Raw genomic sequence first — 10317 nt, 5'->3', positions numbered from 1 at the left:
AAAAAAAAAAATCTCCTCGCCGCTCCGCCTGCCCCCGAGATGCTGTTGCTATCCCTGCTCGTTTTCCTGCCCATCCCGAGCTCGCGGTTTTAACCCTTCTGTTTTTGCGATCCTTCCCTTGTTTTAAACCCCGTTTAAACCCCAGACGCTCATCTGTAACTGTTCGGTTGTTTATCCCAATTTAATCTTCAATTTCCTTCATTAATATTTAGTATTACACAGCAGAAGGGAAGATTTACCTTTTTTTTCTGCAGATGAGCGCTTTATTTGGCTGGGGGATGTGCAAAACAGATGGACCGTGCACTAAACTATCTTTTTTGTTAAGCCAAGGACATACTCATTTGACTTCTTAAAGGCAGAGCGTGAATTCTGGGTATTACTTGCCAGGCGGCTCCAACAAGCCGCGTTGATCCAGGTATGAATTAGGCTAGTTACGCTTTATCTCCGTGGTATGGTCAATGCCCAAGCTGGGACCGAGTTTGTCCCGACGGGCTGTAATCCCATGGGTATTATTCAGCATGTTCATTGACGTTCTGAGCAAGGACAGAAAGGACAGACTGCAAACCGAAACATTTACAGGGCCCCTGTTTTAGGACCCTAATACCATCCACTACATGCTTGGTATTAGAAAGAAATTTCCCCCATCCACATATTAATATACGCACGTCTAGCAGAGTCCCTCGTTTCCTCTAAAGCTTTTGGTCCAACGACGGAGATTAGGGAGAGAGCTGAAACACCAGCGGTCTGATCAGGGACGGCACATTTTCGTGTTTTCCCTCCCGCTACCAACATTCTGTGAAAGTTTTGACCGGGTGTCACCTGGTTATCCTCGTAGCACCTGAAGCCACACTGGGCAATTCACCAAAATCATTCTGTAACTACCACCACCAAGAACATTTTCATCCCCTTCACAGATCAGAATAAAGTATATTCCGCCGTGCAATATGAAGAGCAACTTGTTGTAAGCAAATGTTTTGCATTTGAATTGGCATCTAAAAGTAAACAGAGAAACAAAAAGCATACTGAGCAAATCCTAGCCCATAAAGGCTTACGAAGGCAGGCCTAAACTATTTAGATATGTGTTTGTTTTTAGAGGCTATAGAATTCTTTGGAGGATATAATCTTTTAGCTATAAAAATGTTAATAAATACTTGGTTTAAAATGAATAAAAAGCTTGCTGTTCTCTCTTATGAAGTTTGCTAAGTGTAGTCACAAGAACAAATACCAAATATTTTGTTAAAACAAGTGAAAGCTGCATATGTCAAAATGTTCATCATCAGCGTTCTTGCATATTTCTTGCTTTTCTCTTGTTTAAAGTAGCATGACATTGTCAGAGCTAATACTAACCAAATAGTTAGACACGCATGGATGCAACGTATCTGTAAAGACTTTAATTCTCGTTTCTAAAATAATTTTTAGAACATGTGAAAATATATTTTAAAAATAATTAAAGGTATACTGAGGGTGTTAAAACTGGAAGTGTCAGTAACAATTTTAGTGTATTTTTTCTCATTTCTTACATACATGTTCAATTACAGACTTCCCGGTATTATGAAGCTTATGGGAATTGGCTAGTGATTCCAAACTCGACACGCTTGCTTAAAATGCTCTCTCTCTCTGCTTTAGCTCGAAGGAGTACGAGGAAGCTGCACAGTCGTACCTTACTAAATTCTAATGGAAAAAATACTCCCTTAAAAATCTTCACTACATTATTAAATGATCCAAAAATATTATAGGTGGGGCTAGCACAACTGCCAACTGTTATGATTGCCAGATACCTCCTATTATAAGACTGCATTTTCAGTTGCTTAAAAACTTTGCCAAACTTAAACTGTTTGGCTGAAAATGTCCCTCACCAGGTGTGTGTCTCAGGGATAACTTATTTGAAAATCTGCAGCCAAACAGCTTAGACTTTTCCAAGAACAAGCCTATCGAAGCATCAACTGTTTGGCCCACGCTGCCGAATTACAGAAACCTTTTCTTTGAGAAGCTCCTGCATCCCCGTGTTTGGAGCAGAGCTTAGGACGGGAGGTAGCCTGTTAAGGAAGATTTTGCCGCTTCATTCTAGTTGGGCTGTAAACAGTTGAGAACTTCAGATCACATACACTTGCTAGGGACTTGCTGAAGTTTAGTAGGAAAAATTCCCAAAGATCCCACCTTTGCTGAACATGCTGCTTCCTCTCACAGCAGTCCAGGTTGACGAGATGGCACATAAGCCCACCACATGCTCTACACCAGAACTATGTAATTCAGCCCTGTAATGGCTGAACTAGGCTCAATCGGAAGCACCGATCTGGGTGCCATGAAACAAGCGTCTTTAGCTCCTAATATGTCTCGTGCTTGCATCCAGGCAGCCTAGTGGAAGTTGTTTGATTTCAATATGGAAGAACTAAAGATATCAAACCAGAATAGAAGAAAAAGAAGGGAGAAGGACATCGGTAAACTGACAGAGCCCTGCAGAGAAAGGGAGGAAGGTTGGGTGCAGAAGGGGGGAGCAGACTCTCAATCTGAGCAGGGAAGCTAAAACTATTTGCAAAAAGAAACTGGACTTCTTGGCTGGGGAAGCAAATGGGAGCAGGTAGAAAAGAGACAGTGCTAAGAAGCCAGGACATTGTCAAGAGAAAAGAGGGAATCGCCAACAATTCTGTGTTGTTTCTCCATGGAGGTGCTTTAAATAGAGAATTATCTTCTTATTGCCATCAGTTGGCTCAAGTAGCAGGGCACTGTGGGATGGCTCAGAATATTCCACTCCTTCTAATGACTCATATGGATGTCAGTAGACTGCTGCAAGATAAAATCTCTGTTTATGCAATTTGCTTTTAAACCCCCCCTAACTTGCAAAAAATGACATGCACAAGCATGTGCATTCACACACACATACACATGCATACATGTGTTCAAACTGTATTAAAACAAGGGTTAATCCTGTTCAAACAGGATTAAAGGGTGCAGAATCAAACAGAAAAAATAGGAATAAAATCTACTGTGCAGCAACGCTTTCTGTATACAGCCCTTGTATGATACAATTCTCACTCACAGGCCTGTATTCCGTCTTTTCTCCTGGGTCCCAGCTTCATTTAATGGATGGCACAAAACAATGCCAGTATTAGCAGCTACTCAGTATTTTCTATTTGCCTCACCGAATAACGTGCAGCCCCATATCTTATTTACTGGATGCTTCTCAAACTACCCACTGGAGCCATACATTTCCATTTTTTAATGGAAAATCTCAAGAACAAATTACAAGGTTTTCCTGTGGCACTTCTTACCATTGTGGTCCTTGAATGCTTCTCAGAGAGCCACTAATTTGTCTTCACGAAAATCCCGTGAGCTGAAGGAGAGATACTACCCACATTTTAAAGAGTAAGAATTTGGGACAAGTATCCCATCCATTCTGGGTGCCCAAACTGAGAGATGAAGAACCTGGCTTTCCAAGTTACTCGGCTTTCAAGTACTGCATATATTGGCATTGTATGTTGAAAGCACCTCTCCCCTAGATTTCACTGGCAGTGGCAAATGCTTGCCATAGTTCACAACCAAATGAGAATATGAGGAACCAAAATTAACAGACTTATAATTTGAGCGTGTTAAAAAACTAAAGTAAAATACTTGACAATGTATTTCTGCCAAATACACACACATCCTTCTTTACAAGGCAGTTTTAAAGCGAGTAATACCACGTGCTAGGGGGTTACGTAATGTTTCCCATTATCCCAGTTTAATAAAAGTTGTTTTCTTAGCATTATAGTGTCAGAACACAATATAAAATAAAATCAGTTTAAAAAACTATTTTCTACCCTTTAATATCTTTGTTTTAAGTAAATATTAAGATTTGGGGGAGGTTTGACTCATAAGTTCTGAGCTGTCTAGTTGACAATACCAGTAATGCCTTAGGGGGAGGTGTAATGGGTTGCTGAGCCTTCCCTTTTTTGTGTTTGAGCGGAATACAGTACGCATGGGTTATGATTCACAGTTGCTGTAACTGATGACTGCTCAGTGGTCCGCCTGGACTGACTCAGGTGTTCTGAACTGAGGGCAAGTGCTCAACACTACCAAGTGACCATCAAAAATACGTGCCAGGCCAAAGCGCCATCAACTTCCCTAGTCATTTCTCACAAAAGGAAGACTGAAAGACCACAGAAAATGCACATTTCTTTTACACTACCAGAGGTGGGAGGATACGTGGTCAGGGCAGCAGGGGGAAGGTCATAGTGCTCTTACTGGAAAGTCTGTCAATATCAGAGTTTCTTGTTATTTTGGATGACTATTATTCTAGTAGCACTTTGTTCACTTTGTTCTGCATCTTCTGAATTTTCATCCTTGTTTCTTGAATATTTTAAGTGCTTTGAAGAGTGCCTAGAGCTGAAAATCATTACTCAGAGAAACCTGTATTAACATGAATTCCAACGTTAACTTTTACAGGCATCTTTGAGACACTCCAATTGCAGTACTGCTTTAACCTAGCTATGGAAGCAAAACTCTAAGTGGGATAAATCCAAAAATCACAGGAAACATGAGTTCTGAAGTTAAATGTGAGGGTATTTGAAAAGAAAATTGTTTTTCAAGGTGAATGATTTTGTAAGAACTCACTGTAAATATCTTTTTCATAGCAACAGGAAACCTGGAGCACCAAAAAGGCAGGCTGGGTCTCTGGAAGTATAAGCTTCTACATCATAGCATAATGATGCAAACAGCAAAGATCTTGAACTAAAGCATGGTCAGATGACAGTTTCCAACAGCAGATGCAGTATGCTTTAGTGAAGTAGCAAACCATTGCCTGAAGACATGCTAGACACAAATTACTCTCAAATTATGATGGTAATGGGCAAAATGTTGATAACGTGGTTTCCAATACAAGGACCAGCATCTTCTCAACGGAACAGTGATGACTGTTTGGGGTGAAATGTTCTTAGTACAGTGCTATAATCTGAAACCAACCTTGCTCAGGGCAAGCTTGACCAAGGCTGAAAAAATTATTCCAGGAGAGATAACAGTTCAAATAGTCCAAACAGAATTTGTAAAGGACTCAAGCATTATTTTGAAGGCAGTCTTCTGATCTGGAGAAATGCAAATTCAAGTTCTTCCCTACAAAATATTTTTCCATTCTTGCCTCATCTCAGGACTCCTATACAAAACTTCTCAAGAAATGCACTCATAAAAAACTATGCTAAAATCATATTCTGGAATCCTAGCAGTCATAGGTCAGAACAGCTGACCTACATGGAAGAAATGTCCCAAATCAACCCCAATTGTTGGCTAGTGTGTGAACATTTTCAATGAAAAAAACCCAAACAACCTAAACGTGAAAGCAGCTCTTTCATTTTCTTACAGAATGTTAGGTTACTTCTGATAAAACTTTCAATTTTTAAAAATCTGTTTCTTTGGAAAAGGTACAACTCACCTCCCTGTACTCTCATAATTAGGGAAAAATTAATCTGGTAAGTGATCTATTGAAGAAAAAGTAGGAAAACTAAGGGTTAAAGTTGCTATGTTTACAATGCACACTGTTAATTTTGAAAGGTGAAAAGGCAAGTGGAAAAAAAAGTGTGTAGGAGATGAGAAAGTACTGGAGCTTCCTTCTTAATGTGGTTCCCAACCACTCACTGCAGTTCATACTCTGAATAAAAGTCATATTATTCTTATCTAAACCATTTCGGAGCAGCATTCACATATTCTGGAACAAGACATACGCTCCTGGGAAGTAAGGCTGATACCTAAGTAGAAAACTAGTGGAAGAAGTGGCAAAAAAACCCAAACAGGCCTCTGTTCAATGAATGAAAAAAGTAAAAATCAACCAACCAGAAATTTAAACTGATCTAGTTAAGTGTTAACTTATTTCCTAGCTCTTGTTTCTTTTTCTCACAACATTCATTGTTATTGAAACATGGCTTTTTGTTTATGAATTTACTTCTAGCATAGGACTGCTTGACAAACAATGTTTATGCATTTTGTCATATGTCATTAGTTTCTTCCACATAACTATGCATGCTGAAACTAAAAGATACCTTCCACATTTTTTTAGTCCAAATAGATTAATTTTTGAATTATTTTAAAATAAAATAAATAATGAAAAATGGGGTGGAGTAGTGAAATCGATCTTAGTTCAGTTGCATTTTTAAGGTTATTCTGACATTTGAAAAAGTGGTCAAGCACATTCTGCCTGCTTGTTTTTACACACAGATACATCTGTCAGAAATTCATGCACAAGCTTGTATGGGACTCCTAGTATTGTGTGTGTTGTAAAATAAATCTGTATTGGTCTGCTCCCAATCTAAATATACTGTGACTAAAGTTCTCACATGCAGATATAAATCTAGCAAATCAAAATCTGTTTCCAGGAGCTGTAACTTACTGTATTTATATACAAAACCTAACAGGTGATGAAAAAAAAAAACATCAAAGATTACTTTAACTCTACCATAATGCACTTCTACTATTAGATCTTATTTTATTGAATGATTCATGCCTTATTGGCTTTTCTAGATTTGCTTTTATATTTCCACCTTGCTATTTTAAGAGGTATTATCTTTAATCCAAAAACTGCCATCCTACCTAAACCTACTTAGAATTTTCTATGATGAACTCTCATTGAATGTAGATTAGTGAGAATTATGGATCTTTCACGGTGCAGTCTGAGGGAACATACCAACCACAGCACAGCATAACCCAAAAATGTCTTACCCACCTTCAAATTTTATAATATCAAGATTTAAAGCTACAAAATATGAGGGATTTTTCTCTTCACTGAGCAAAAATAATAGAAGACACACTGATTTGTGTTCAGCTTGTACTTCGTAGCAGAAAGCCGCACAGCTTTCATATATTCATGTATTATTTGTACTATGGGCAGAACCTATGAAATGGTGTGTTGTTTCGGTAGAAAGATGCTAACAGGGATTCAAATCTCAGAGTGGAAGGGAGCTTAAAACAGGACAAAACTCATCTGGAACTTGACTGCTTTGTAGGAAATTCTCCTATTTAGAGCCACCACAGATGTTTTGCCTGAATCTATCTGCACATGCAGTTAGCAGAAAATGAACAGAAAATTGCAATTATTTGGGAAAGACCAGGGCAATTATTTAAAAAAGTAAGTTGAAGGTTTTATATCCAGTACTTTCTGTTCACTTAAGATACAACATCACTCCCCATTTAAAAACTCTAAGAAGTTATTTCCCTTGTCATTTAAAGGAAACTGGAGTATACTGTGCAGTTTAAAGTTATCAGAAATACTGAACATTTATATTGCAGTAGTGTACAAGGACTATAACTTTGGGCCTGACTGTTGAGTGCTGAGCAATGACAAAGACTTTGATTCTCAAGCCTTTAGGGCAATGGCCCTTTTTACAAAATAAACAAAAAAAAGCTATCTGACATATTTGTAATATACAATCTCAATTTTTAGTTGAAGAAGTAACATTTTAAGGATATTCCTCTGCAGTTCAGAGTAGTTAACAGCAGCTACAAACAATGAAGTATTAATTAAAAAAAACACTGTAACTTCAGCACCTTATTGTCTAAATTAAATGTTTTCCTTTTCTAAAATACATAATAGGTTACTCTGAAGTTCCCCCCCAAATTCTGACTGAGTTAGTGCATGATTATTTTTTAATGGAAAATCTCAATATGCCTTTTCTGTAATAAAAACGTTTAAAAGATAAAATTCTTTAAAAGTATGTTTTCTTACATTGGTAACTGCAGAAAATAAAAAAAAGAACAAGATACTTTAGTTTGGTGCTTGTATTTTGTATTCTCACACTCACCGTACTGAGTTCAGCATTTTTAAAATAGAAAAACTTAAGATTAAAAAAAATCCACATGTGTGAGGTTTGTTTACCAAAAAAAATCCAGTTATTGCTCAGTTATTCTTTATATGTGTAGATGGGGAGCAAGTTCATATTACTTTGAAACAATAGCTTTTGTTCTTGAGATATATTTTAGGGGCAGAAAAATACTAGTTGCTGCAGCACTATGAGTTCTTGATATATTGAACAGTAGAGGAAATAATCTCAGAAACTATGTAAACTGCTTCCAGCCTGAACTTAGCAGGCTGCTTTTTTGCCAGTATTTCAAAACATGTTTAGCTGAATAAGCATATTTTCGACATTACAACAGGGTGTAATCACTTTTTCATCTGATCTGCTCTTCATGTACGCTTTATTACAAAAAGCTGGAAAGTAACACATGGCGAAAAAACAGGCATAAAGAAAGTTAAAATAAAAAACGACTCTGAAACATTTTCCATTTCCCCCCAGCACCCTCCCCAGTAAAATGCATGAAAAAAACTCATGTAGATGATGAGCGTATGACTCACGTGGCAGTTCCATATAGCTTCCTCTCCTACTGTAAGCCTCACTGGGATTCTCTCTCTCACCGGTACTAGCTACCGCATGGTGTATGGATGTTGTTTAAGATGTTTTCTTTCACCTGAAGTGAGCTAAATGGCTTAGGCAGCACTTGAGAAATCGCTCCTTTCCCTCCGCCACAGCACTCCAGCGCCAGGGAGTGGGGGTGTGAAAGCTCAGGCTTCCCAGCAGAGAGAGAGGGGCTGGCACTGAGCTCTCCGTGAGGAGGCCTCCTGCCAAAACAGCCCAAGCGCTCAGCCAGAAGTAGCTAACCTTAGAGGACACCGCACGGACCATTTATCTGCTGAGGCTCAGAAGAATATTGAAGGTTGTGAAGGGGATACAAAGCAAATGTATGTCAGTATATAACTGTCACAGGACTACGGGTCTGATTCTCCTCTCCAGTCAAGGGCCTTACCCCTTAGGACTTGAAAGGACTCAGGATTTCACACAATGAAACACTTGTTCAGCTGCAAAGGGAAAGGCTAGTAAAATGACAAGGCCGAACTACAGAAAACGGCTTCCCCACTCTTCTCTTTCCGGACTTCAGAGGAGATCCCTTGCTTGGCTGGCGTAAACACCCGTAACTCAACTAGAATAAGATTGTTTCACATCAGCCTGGGACCTGGGCTGTGCACGGACAAGGTTGGAGGCAAACATCACTGTGAGGGCAGGTTGGAGGTAGTTCGGTTACCTTGCTGGAGAAAGACAGTGTCTGGGCTCGAGATGTCATTCAGTTTTCTGATATGGTGTGGAAGAGCAGAGCATGTGGTTCAGGAATGCAAGCTCGTACTTGTTTCTAAGTCATCTCTGGCTAATACCTAGAGTCAAGCTCTGTGATGAATATTTGAACACTTACACAGACTTTGTGCAAAAGAAGGGAAACTGCTTAATGAAAAAATGACTGTGTGTGCAAATTGTGGGTTAAACATTTTCAGATTGTGTCACTCTATAAACAAAAACCTGGCAAAGAGAGTGGTATGACAGACAGGACTGCAAGCGCAGTACATTATAGAGCTTTTCAACTTCTGGTCACTTTTTGGAAAAAATGGGTTTAGTTGGCATTAATTATCTGTTACCTGCTCTCCAGAATTTACTATCGATACTAACTAGCACTACAGGAGTACTTCAGATCCCTTCTTAATTTTAGGGCACTGATATGGTAGAGTATGCTCTGGAAAACTTACAGGAATATAGATATTAATGAGGAGACATTCAATGCAGGGAAAGGCTGGGAGCAAGAACAGTGGTTTGGGGATGTGTCATGGTTCATGTTCGGTCCCAGGATGCACTAACAGCTGCATGTGGGACTAGAACCCCGTCCCTGGGGAGTATGGGGTGGGGGTGAAAAGAGGAAGGAAAAACTGGATTGTCGTTGTGCATCAGGTCAAAGAAAGTAATCCATTCATTCTCAAAGTAGGACTCATGTAAAAGCTGTTCAACATAGATACTAAAAAGCACAATCATAATTTGCCGTGGCTTTACCACCTTTGTGTAGGAGCTGATGAGAAGGTGGGAGACCTCTATATCCTAGGTCAGGGATTTAAATGTATGGGTGTAGGGCAAACTGGAAAACTTGCCCATATATTATCAGTAATTATGTCTGTGAGATCAAGAACACGGTCACCCAGTGCTACCTACCTGCATGCTTGTTGAGCTACCCTCAACTTTGCAGACAGCTAGTCATCTTTCCTCGTTTTCTCAGAACATGTTTTAGTGCCAACGGACAGGATAGGGCAGGGGGGTGCAACTGCTGTTGCTCTAATGGAGCAATACCTGTCCAGTTGGGTTTATGTTTATATATAGATTCAATTTACTGTATTTGTCTGTGTTACTGCAGCTGTTTTGCATTTTTTCATGCTCACACTAGTAAATGCCAGAGACAACAGCCTGATTAATGATGATAAGACTGAATTAGGTTTGTGACTAAGGGCTGTGTGATCATACAGATTCAATCATTTTGCACGAGCAAAAT

The 10317-nt window shown here is 39.2% G+C and overlaps 1 long non-coding RNA gene across 1 annotated transcript in view; it reads right to left on the bottom strand.

Moving 5' to 3' along the window:
* LOC103916629 overlaps positions 1 to 8469 on the bottom strand; it is a 9918-nt gene extending 1449 nt beyond the window's left edge. Inside the window, exon 1 of the long non-coding RNA XR_663594.1 lies at positions 8312 to 8469. This is a non-coding gene — a long non-coding RNA (uncharacterized LOC103916629). The remainder of the gene's footprint in view (positions 1 to 8311) is intronic.
* Between the last annotated feature and the right edge of the window lie 1848 nt (positions 8470 to 10317).

The sequence above is a fragment of the Pygoscelis adeliae genome, unplaced genomic scaffold (genome assembly GCF_000699105.1).
Source record: "Pygoscelis adeliae isolate BGI_AS28 unplaced genomic scaffold, ASM69910v1 Scaffold215, whole genome shotgun sequence".
NCBI classification, from domain to species: Eukaryota; Metazoa; Chordata; class Aves; order Sphenisciformes; family Spheniscidae; genus Pygoscelis; species Pygoscelis adeliae.
The sequence above is the reverse complement of the archived record's forward strand: the minus strand, read 5'-3'. Positions and strand labels throughout refer to the sequence as shown.